This window comes from Dufourea novaeangliae, unplaced genomic scaffold (genome assembly GCF_001272555.1).
Source record: "Dufourea novaeangliae isolate 0120121106 unplaced genomic scaffold, ASM127255v1 scaffold151, whole genome shotgun sequence".
Classification (NCBI taxonomy): Eukaryota; Metazoa; Arthropoda; class Insecta; order Hymenoptera; family Halictidae; genus Dufourea; species Dufourea novaeangliae.
Window position 1 is genome coordinate 492,082 of NW_015374040.1, and position 10,324 is coordinate 502,405.

Here is a 10,324-nt window from a genome sequence, read left to right on the forward strand (position 1 = left end):
ATCGTTTAAATGAGATGGGTATCTCATTTCGAAAAGCAAAGTTTAAACCATATCTTACGAAAAAACATAAAAGGGAAAGCTTACAATGGTATAATAGTTCGGGAACCAGTGAACTTTTTTCTTACGTCATTTGACTACAGCTAAAACTTATTTTGGTAATAGTTTAAGTACTAAAAAGTGGTAAAACATTTGTCTAGCTGCGCACCGACGCTGCAACAGTTGTCTGGTAAAGGGTTAAAGTTGTAAAAAAATCACAATACTGTTACGTCATTTGATTACAACTGAAAGTTATTTTGATAATAGTAACTAACATAAAAAATATAGAAATGCTTGACTGGCTAAGCATAGACGTAGTAGGATGTTGACTGGAAGCCTTCTGACGTCGCGCGACAATGTGGATGGGCAACGTCGGCGGCGCTTCGGATAACATATGTACAATATGATCTATCTACCTACTTATGTGAAAATATCCACGATGAAATTTTTCATGTGAAGTTATATGAAGTAACAAAGCATAAAATAATAAACATTAATTAAATATTCAAAATAAACAATTTTATAACGTAATAATACAATGATTTCTTCAATTATTTATAAACATATAATAATAGTTTTTAATCCTTCCCTGAACTTGAATTTGCCACCATCTCATCATGTCAGTCACGTTATCGTCTCACTATCAGAATTGTTGTGGTCGTCTGTACTTTCTAAGCGCGGCGATATTGTTTTGCCACCTGGGCGGCCAACAGCCCAGGAAGGCCCTCGTTCATGGTGAGGAGACCTCCAAAGAATCTAATTAACCAACTAAGAATTCGGAGTTTCGTCCTGCTCCTGAATAGCAGCACCTAGAAAGAGTGGAGGATTGACATACAGTAATATTTAGTAATAAGTCACGCATATTCATCGGAGCGGGAGACGATCGAGGATCTTTCATTTGGCGTAGAGTTAATGAGAAGTTTCATAAAGATTGTTTAAATATCAAATAAAAATATATGTATCTGAATCAAAGTATGAATTTAGGTACGTATATTCACGATTTCGAAAATTTCCTAATTCCTAGTATTAAAAACTGATTTCAAGTTTCGTCTAATTTTATTTTTCAAGACGGTAATGCTTGCAGTTATCCAGCAAAATTGTTAATTTTGTTACGCAATAATCATATTAAAACTATGAAATGGCCAGCGAATAGTCCAGATTATGGGCCCAACTGATGAGCGAAACAAAAAAAAAACTGGTACGAAAAAACCACAGAATAAAGAAGAATTTTGCCAAGCAATAACATTATCCTGGGAAGAAATTTCCCTAAAGATTGCAAAAACATTATTAATTCAATACCACAACCAAATAAAAGCAGTAATACGTTCACACGGAAACATCACAAAATATTAGTACGAAAAATTGTTTAAATTAATAAATCAGATCAAAAACTTTTCCCAGGATTTCCATTGACCGAAAACTTTTTTCCATGTAATACTTTGCTTTTTATATTTTTTCTTTTTCATAATAAATGGAAGTTTAGGTTATTTTATTATTACTTACTTCGTAATAACTTCCTTTCAAATTTCCCATCACTTCTATTTTTACATGATAGTATTTTATAGTTTTAAAATATGAATATTCTCAGTGAATTTCGTTTTAATACGTGTGATCGGAAACTTTTTGCCAGGGGTTGTACAATGAATCGAAGGTAATGAATTAAATAAGCTTATAATTTTAGCAATTTTAGAAAGGGAAGTCTGAAATCCACCATTTTCACGAGTATGGTAGTTCTAGAATTAAATACTCGTAAGAGCTAAAAGCAAAATTTTCTAAACACCATGTATGTAATGTTGCACGAACTTGACTCTTATTTTGAATGTTTTTATTATTCATTAATTCTTTACTCACCATTCACAAGGTATGGCGAATTACACTAACGTATAACCGACAGTGGGTATGTTACAGGACTAGGAGAGGTTGTTGGTTCACCATTCAACATGAATCCGTTTATGTTGCCCACCTGCAGCCAAGGATACTCAAGCGCCGCCAGCCCACTGCTATCGTCGAGTAACAAATAGTGTTACGAGATGTAAGCTCCAACGAAAATAGCGAGGGGTCCCGTTCTCATGGAAGCGAAATCAACCAACACTTAAGTGTCCCGGCGGATTCTAACATTCTCATAATCATCGTATTTGTAGTTGACAATCGCTTTTTTTTTAAACCTGAATCGTGGTCCTCTCGGTCCACCTTTTACTTTTTCCCCAGTTATCGCACGAGCAGGGGAAAAAAAATGGCCGCGGAGAATGTTCGCGTCCCATTTTCGTCGGAGCTAAAAAGGAATAAGTTAAGGAATGATACATATCGAAGAACACGGTGTTTTCTGCGTCTATTGTGATAGTCGTTTGGGTGAAGCACTGCAAATATTTGTTACGGTTAAAAGAAAAGTCAATCAGTTATGTTCGAGGAGTTACCTGTTGATCCTGATTAAATGCTAGTATTACAAAAAAGATACGTGACTAGAACTGATAAGAAAAGGTTCTAACCCTCGAACACGATCTGTATTTTATGCACAAAGCAGTGACATTGAAATGGACATTATTTTAATTATACAATCTTCCTGTGCAAGGTACCAAAAATTATCCTATCGTTCATTCTTTCCTCGCGAGAATTATTAGCAAAGAGGATAAATATATCATCATTTCTAGTTTATCCTCTATGCTTATCCCTCTGTTTAACCGATAAGATAAAACGACCATAGTTCCAGCTTTACTGCCAACCAACAGAAACGTTTCCACGCATTGCTCGTTCACCCCGTCATGTTAACGAAATCACTTACTCACTCGTGGCGATCAGTCGAACGACTATAGTCCTTTCATGTCATTGATATCGCTGTTTTTGACGTAGCTGTCCTGATACGAACAAAGCATTTTTGCGGGCAAATTTGAATACATGCATCCTTTACATCCTGCGTCTCCTCTCGTACACGGAACCATTGTTCAAGTGATTAAAAGCTTGCGACAAAATTATTTTTGAACTGTTGTCCATCGATTTCGTGGTAAGGTGCTTTGATAATTCGCCTAACAAGTCGGAAACGTTTGGAAACGGGAACAATATACACACGTGAGCGAAGTCGTTTACAGGGTGTCGAGCGATTTTGTACGAAATCAGACGGAAAACTGTCGAGGGTCGAGGGAAATAGACACCGCTAGACGGACATATCGCTTATCATTGAATAACAGACATCATAGTTTTTAGAGAGCATTTTCGACTTTGAAATTTTAACTTCCTACCCGTACATTTTAAGAGACTAACCAATATCAGCTAGGTAGCGTAACATCTAACTTGTAATTTGTAAATTTTCTTGTAAATATTGTTGCGATGTACAAAAACTATAGTATATAAAAAATATTAACGGGATTGTAGGACGAGAAAATTATTATACATAGGTGTAAATAACCGTAGAGCGTCCGTAGCTTAATCCGTATGATTGTATGACTGTATGGCGGCGATCCAGTCCTTTAACGTGTGAATAATCACGTAAATGCGTTTGGTCGGTGAAACGGGTGTACTGAAATCACGAATTAAGTGTAGTTAAAACGACTACGCTTGGACGCACGCTAGAAACAAAACAAAGATCAATTGGACGTACAAAAAATTCGTTTTCCTTTTTTCGTTGCTGTGCTGGAATACAGATTTCACGTCGTATAATATACATATAGTTCGATATATTCCATAGAATTCATTATAGCTGTTTTCACCGATTCTATGTATATTTCTCTGATGTTTTCCAGTAATGATTTTGATAATCATGCTTGAATTGGAGGCCACGTTAAAAGAAATGGATTGTACGCGAAAACTGTATAAAACGTATATGTATAGTGAATTTGAATCGTTCGATAAGCCGGCCGAAATGAAATCTCACACCAAACGAATCTCACGAAAGTATACGAAGCATGTATCAGAATTGAAATTCTTAATTAGTCCAGATTTTGCAGCAGATTACGAGCATAGATCGTATCGTTTATCGAAACGAGCATCGTTTAAATTTATTATTGTAAACAGTTCCTTTTTGCATATCGACTTAGTGGACACTGTTCCGATCCGGAAGGTGCACTCTTTGTCCGGGAGCCACACGCTCTGTGATCTTGTGATGTTGATTGTAATATTGATTATCACTTACGTTCAATCATGTCATATTTTACATGACGCGTCGTTCTTATACGCTGGCGAATGCACGCAGCATGCATACGCGCGTATACAGACACTCGTCGGTGTATATTAAAATAAATTAAACTTACATTTTTGAGAATTAAAATTCAACCTTCTTAAGTATATTTCACCTATCCTCATCTTCGTTGTCGCAATGTTTGAAACGTTCATTTCACCATTTTTAACAGGAGGTAAGTGTAAATATCATGATTTAAATGAATTTTCAACACGTGGACTATTATTTAGAAATAATTGATATAGGTGTAAAAAAAAAACAAATGCACTTTAGTACTTTTATACTCAGAACACGACAATCTACCGAAATCGAGCATAAAAAATTGGACATTCTGTTTAAAAAAACAAAGGTCACCTTTAGATCTTCTCTACGCTTCCATTTGCAAGAATACCATTTATACCATATTATGTAGTTTCTTAAACCCTACAACTTCTGTAAGTAACATTTTCTCGTATTGTTTCGAATAACCATGATATTCAAGTGGACAGAGTTCGTGAGACACACTGTATGTCTACAGACATGTATGTATTGTATATGTATGCTCTCGGAACCAGTTGTGTACAAGTTTCGAGCACATTGCCAGCAATAAATGACAGAAGTTCTCTAAAATACATACCCATCTGTTTCCGCATTTGAGTTAAATTTTGTAGGATACGCCAGCTGACAAAATGGTACCAGCGAATTGGCAGAAAGTCTTGCAACATGACCTATGTCAAATTGAGGGCAAACCCGGAACAAGGTTTGCACAAGCCAATTTGCTGCATATGTTGCTGCCAATGTGCGTGCCATTTGTTTATAGCAAATTTTGTAGCCATAACTTTAAAACAGGAATTGGACAAAATTTGACTTTGCAGGTTTAGCTAACTGGGTGTGTAGATACATTCCTTTTATGTACATGTATAACGATCAAAATCAAACCTCTGAATAATTCAGTATAAAAATTGCATTCTACGCGATCATAGTGCCGTTATAATATCCTCTAAACGGAAACATGTAGTGTTACCCGTTAAAACAAAACATGAAATAATTAAGAGGTTAGAAAGTGGCAACAGTGTGACAAGTTAAATTGCAAAACTATTATACAACGTGACCTTTTTTCCTTTATTTGTATCATTATGCTTGAAATATATGTGACAAAAGTTGTCGCTCTATTATTCGAAAATTCTGTTATCCGCACATTTTTGTCTCCCTATGTAGTTACGATAAACGAGGTTCTATTGTATTTGAGAACTTTACGTTGAACGTTCATGTAAAAATGGTCACGAACGCCTTTTGCCATGCTGCGTTTTCTCTCAGGAGAACCCACGTCAGGATCAACAAATAGCGAAACAAGATCTCGAGGACCAATTCGGAGCGATTAGTTCACATGGTGTCGTATTACCTCTGGCCGCCAAACGGTGGCGCGCAGGGCGCGCGTTATTGTAAGGCTGTTTGTGTTATTAGATTTAGATTGGCCGGCACGTGGCGTGTGGCATGGCTGGCACGTGTCCTATTGCAAACGTTACAACGTGGGTACAATATAAAACCGTTTTTCTTGCAATATTTATTCCCTCGCCGATTCCTGTGAAAAATACACTCCTTCATCACTGATTTGTCATCTGGCCATTATTTTCTGCAACGTGCTGGAACACACGACGGTTAATTATTCATGCATTCGAAATGGAGCTTTTCTGACGATAAGCTTTTCGTAATCACGAACCATTGTTTCGAAATAATTCATCAAAGTTGTTTTCAGGTGGGTTCAATGAATCGAAAATCCTTTCTTCTATCGAAAGGTTCTTTGTTTAACCCTCACACAACGTATACAGGGAGTAATCAGAGTGATTGAGGTGTAAATCGTTTAAATAAAGTTTCTGCAATTTGTGTACGTGTTACAGTACTCTTACCTTACGGTACTATGTTGTAAATGTCTTTTCATGGAGAATCATCGACCATTCTGCGATTCACATAACATTAGTTACCTACGCCGAATCAGTACCTATGCCTTGTTTTTCTCCATCTTAAGAGGAGGACCTTTTAATATGAAGAATTAGAAACTTCAAGGAAGTTTGGTTTTGCTACTTTTGAAAACTAAAAGTGTTGTTTTTTTGACAGTGATTTGTAAAAGTTTGTTCTTCAAATTTGATTAATTACATCAGTTTATGTAGCAGCGCCAGTGAAATATAATTACGAATTGCATCTTTTTATTTGGTATATCTCGGGTAACTGTTAATTTTCTAGTATCTATTGGAACTTCCTAATAGAAATATAATACTTGCGAGATACAAAAATGCCGCTTTCCGTATAAATTTCATTGTTTCCAAAAGAACAATTAACGACATATTCGATTTTTTACAGTTGACTATTTTAAATAAAAAAATATATTTAAAATAGTTGTACATAAATAATATATGTATAATAAAGAATAACTTTTACTTAGTTCCACAAAGTACATTTCTTCACGTAATACACATGAGTCGTTTATCTTCACAATAAATATTTGATGTTCACTATTTAAAAGCAATAAGTGCTTCTCTTAAAGGTAAAATATTTCTTACACTGCGGATAAAAAGAAGTTACTCATAATTCTTAAATGTTTAATATTTAAAAAATTACCAAACACAAATAGTTATGTATATTGCTCAAGGATTCAGTTAATATACCTATAATAAGTAGACTGCGGATTTTATGTATTTATAGCATTTATGATCATCTGAAACGAGTAACGTAAAAGGAAGTATCTATAGTAAAACATTTGACAAAGTTCAATTAAGGTTTCGTTTTACATATTTGGAATCTCATAGACTCCATAATAAACAAATTTCTCTTTTTTTAGTTCTTGTAAATTTAATCTCTTAATAATTTCTTCATTGTTCTCCCGTATTTTACACCATTTTATTGAGTACCGAAGTGGCAAAATTCAAAATACAGTTGGTTATTCTTGGAATAGTTAAATGAATGAAACGTAAAGTATAAAGTAATAACGTCGTAGAATATACTACAGCCCATTTTGAGGCACGTACGTACATATATACATGTTGTGTGTACGGCTCATTTTGTACTTCGGTATACTAATAGGCTTTTTCGCTCACTTGTTCGATCCCCCTGGTACATATGTATGTGCAAACACGATTCCTTCTGCCCGCCAATCCGCCGCGAGCCGTCAGCTTAATTTTTTTTCGGCACGTGCGATTGCATAGAACACTATTCGAAGCGTGCTACGCTCAATCTATTTGGAATCTGTGAAAGAAGGAAAGTTCAAACTCGCATAGAAAGTTTGTAACGCCGGCTAAATTTTTTAACTCTTTGAGCAGGTACCTACACATATGAAATAGTAAGACTTCTTTTATTTCTAAATTTTATACTGTACTGCGACTTCATTGGCGTATTCTTTCTTTAATACATTTTGATTACATACATGATATCATGTTTCCACTTTAATTGTAAAAAAAAACTTAAAATCCAAGTTACTTTTGTAAACTGTTTAATTGAGTAGTCGCTATATTAATTGCATGTAAATATGTAAGCTATTATAATTTGCTTAACCGTCCATACAGACGCATTGCAAACAATATCTTAAGTAACATTTTTTTAATAAATATACAATGCAAATGATACTCTTTTTTTATTCGGATATAGGTACATTCCTTTATAATTATTTTCATTGAATTCTTCATTGTCAAAATTTACAGTAATATAGTGTTTAACACTTTTATGCTTACTTTTAGTCATCAAACTTTTATGTACAGTTTTCTAATCCTTCATACTAATTGAATGAAAGCCATAATTCTACACACTTCACAGTTTATTATTAATTGTAATGTTATTTTAAAGCAAATGACGAAAATTCCATTATTTTTTACCAATTATAATGAACACATAGTGCAATGATGTATCAAATTTCAAATATTTATTGAGTTTGAAAAAAGTTTTTAAGAATATCTTCACTTATGACGTAAACATTATTGAAAAGAATAATGAAAATTATTGTCTTAATGTGAGTACCTATATTGAATACAATTAACTTTAATGAATAATTATGTCAGCTTGCAATTTAAAAATAAATTTCATTTATTCATTATTACATACAAATAAGTAGATAAATTCTTCGTTATAATATGATGAACATTTTTTACGAAATATGGTGTGCATCGAAAATAAGTCGTATGTTTCACTGCCCCATCAAAATTTATAAATGTCTATAAAACAAGAAGAAATTTCTAACTTTCTGTTTGTCTCACTTGGATTTATGTTTAATTATTACGAATTATTTAATCCACAAGTAAATATAGATGCGCTACTGTGTGTGTGCTCTTTACGTCACAGCGATATCAGGGTAGAATTTGAGTCGGGCGTCAAAGGGGATGAACCGTCGGGGGTCGGCAGGGATAAGAGCAATCCGGTGATGCACCCTTGACAGTTCACCGCGATAAGATCTGCTCTTTCGACGAGTCGGCTCCATTTGAATTCTGTTTGTGAACCCCAGCAATGCTACCCTACGAATGTATTGTGCTTCCATCGATGTGAAAGAATATTACCATCTGCTGATTACCAGTAATCCTTATTCAACGCTATTGAGTCTCCTTCGCTATGCGACTCTTACGATATGCCTCATTGTCGTTCTCTGATAAACAGAAAAGGTTTCACGCTTTCGCTCCAAAAAGGAAAGGACATCAAACATGTTTAAATGTTTCGTAGTAGTAAAAGTAAATGTCTAATTAGAAACAGTTAATGGTTTTCATTTTTTGTAATAGTATTTAACTATCTATGTATTTTAGTAAACTCAGGATACCCCAGAGGTGGGTGCTCTAACGAAATTGCTCAGTGAAAAGTAAATTTCCATTTACCTTATGTCTTGGTAAATTAGACCACAGAATATCTCCGTAGGAAACATTACGTCATGCACCCATCATATCTCTATTCAAATCAATTATACTTTATTCAAATTCATTAACAAATTTTACAATATCACCTTATAAAACTTATTGTTATAAAAATCTTTAACCAGATTAACTTTTTACAGTACAAATGAAAAAAGTGATCGGAAATCTGGATAAGTAAAGACATTGAAATTTATTCAGGTTACAGGCAATTCAATGACGAATGAGGGCAAAAACTAACTTCCTACCTGTTTACTATTAAAAAATTCCACAAGAACGGCAAGAAAACATACTAAAATGCTCGAGTGTTTCATAATTTGTTCGATTAGAGACACAGTGTAAAGTAGATCAGACGTAGAATTAAACAAATCTTGAATAGTTTTGAAATAATTTTGGCATCAGTAATATTTTCATAATATAGTTATCAGAGGAGGATCTATTAAAAGCTATACATATATATGTATATATACATGCATATAAATGTATACATCTTCGCATTACTTCGTAAATGCAACTCATAGTTTTGTTTACGACATTACAGTATTACATTTAATACGTTATAAAACATAATACAAAATTATTTGCAAAATTCTAGTTTGTTGTTCAGTACACGATATAATTACAGTGCAAACATATTTTGACAACAGTGGACTATATTTTAAAAGTAAACAGAGATTTCTAGCAAGTAAGCGTAACTAAATGTATTTTTCTATTACATTGCGTATAACCGACATTAATTTCAATATTGCAATGTATTTATTACAATTTTCTTCACAATTATGTAGTTAAAGTGGAAAATATTATTAATTACGAATATATACTGGAATGAAAAGGATGTCATAACAAAGCCAGGTTGGCCGAGCGGTCTAAGGCGCCAGATTTAAGCTTTGGTTCCCGGTAGGGAGCGTGGGTTCGAACCCCACACCTGGCAAATATCTTTTTCCTTTTTAAAATAATATGATCGGACGTAATGATGATATATCTTACTTACATACTAGAAATTAGTTTTTTACTAATATATTTGAATAATATATTCATAGTTAGCATACAGTTTAATGTATTATATTTTTATATACAGGGTGGCCCACGTAACTCTTAACAGTTCAATATCTCGAAAATTATGCCATCGATTTTAAAGTTCTTGGTCTTAAATTGCATGAATCTGAAGGGCCTTTCTAACTACAAAAACGTGAATTGGCCGCCCTTCCCCTTTAAGGGGGGGTACCTTTATAATTTTAAATGGAACCCCCTATAAAACGTT

General features: G+C 34.0%; 1 non-coding gene across 1 annotated transcript; it reads left to right on the forward strand.

The window, feature by feature from the left end:
• The first annotated feature begins 9,910 nt into the window (after window positions 1–9,910).
• Window positions 9,911–9,994, forward strand: Trnal-uaa. The gene has a single exon. It is a non-coding gene; the product is annotated as a tRNA-Leu (tRNA).
• Window positions 9,995–10,324: the final 330 nt, after the last annotated feature.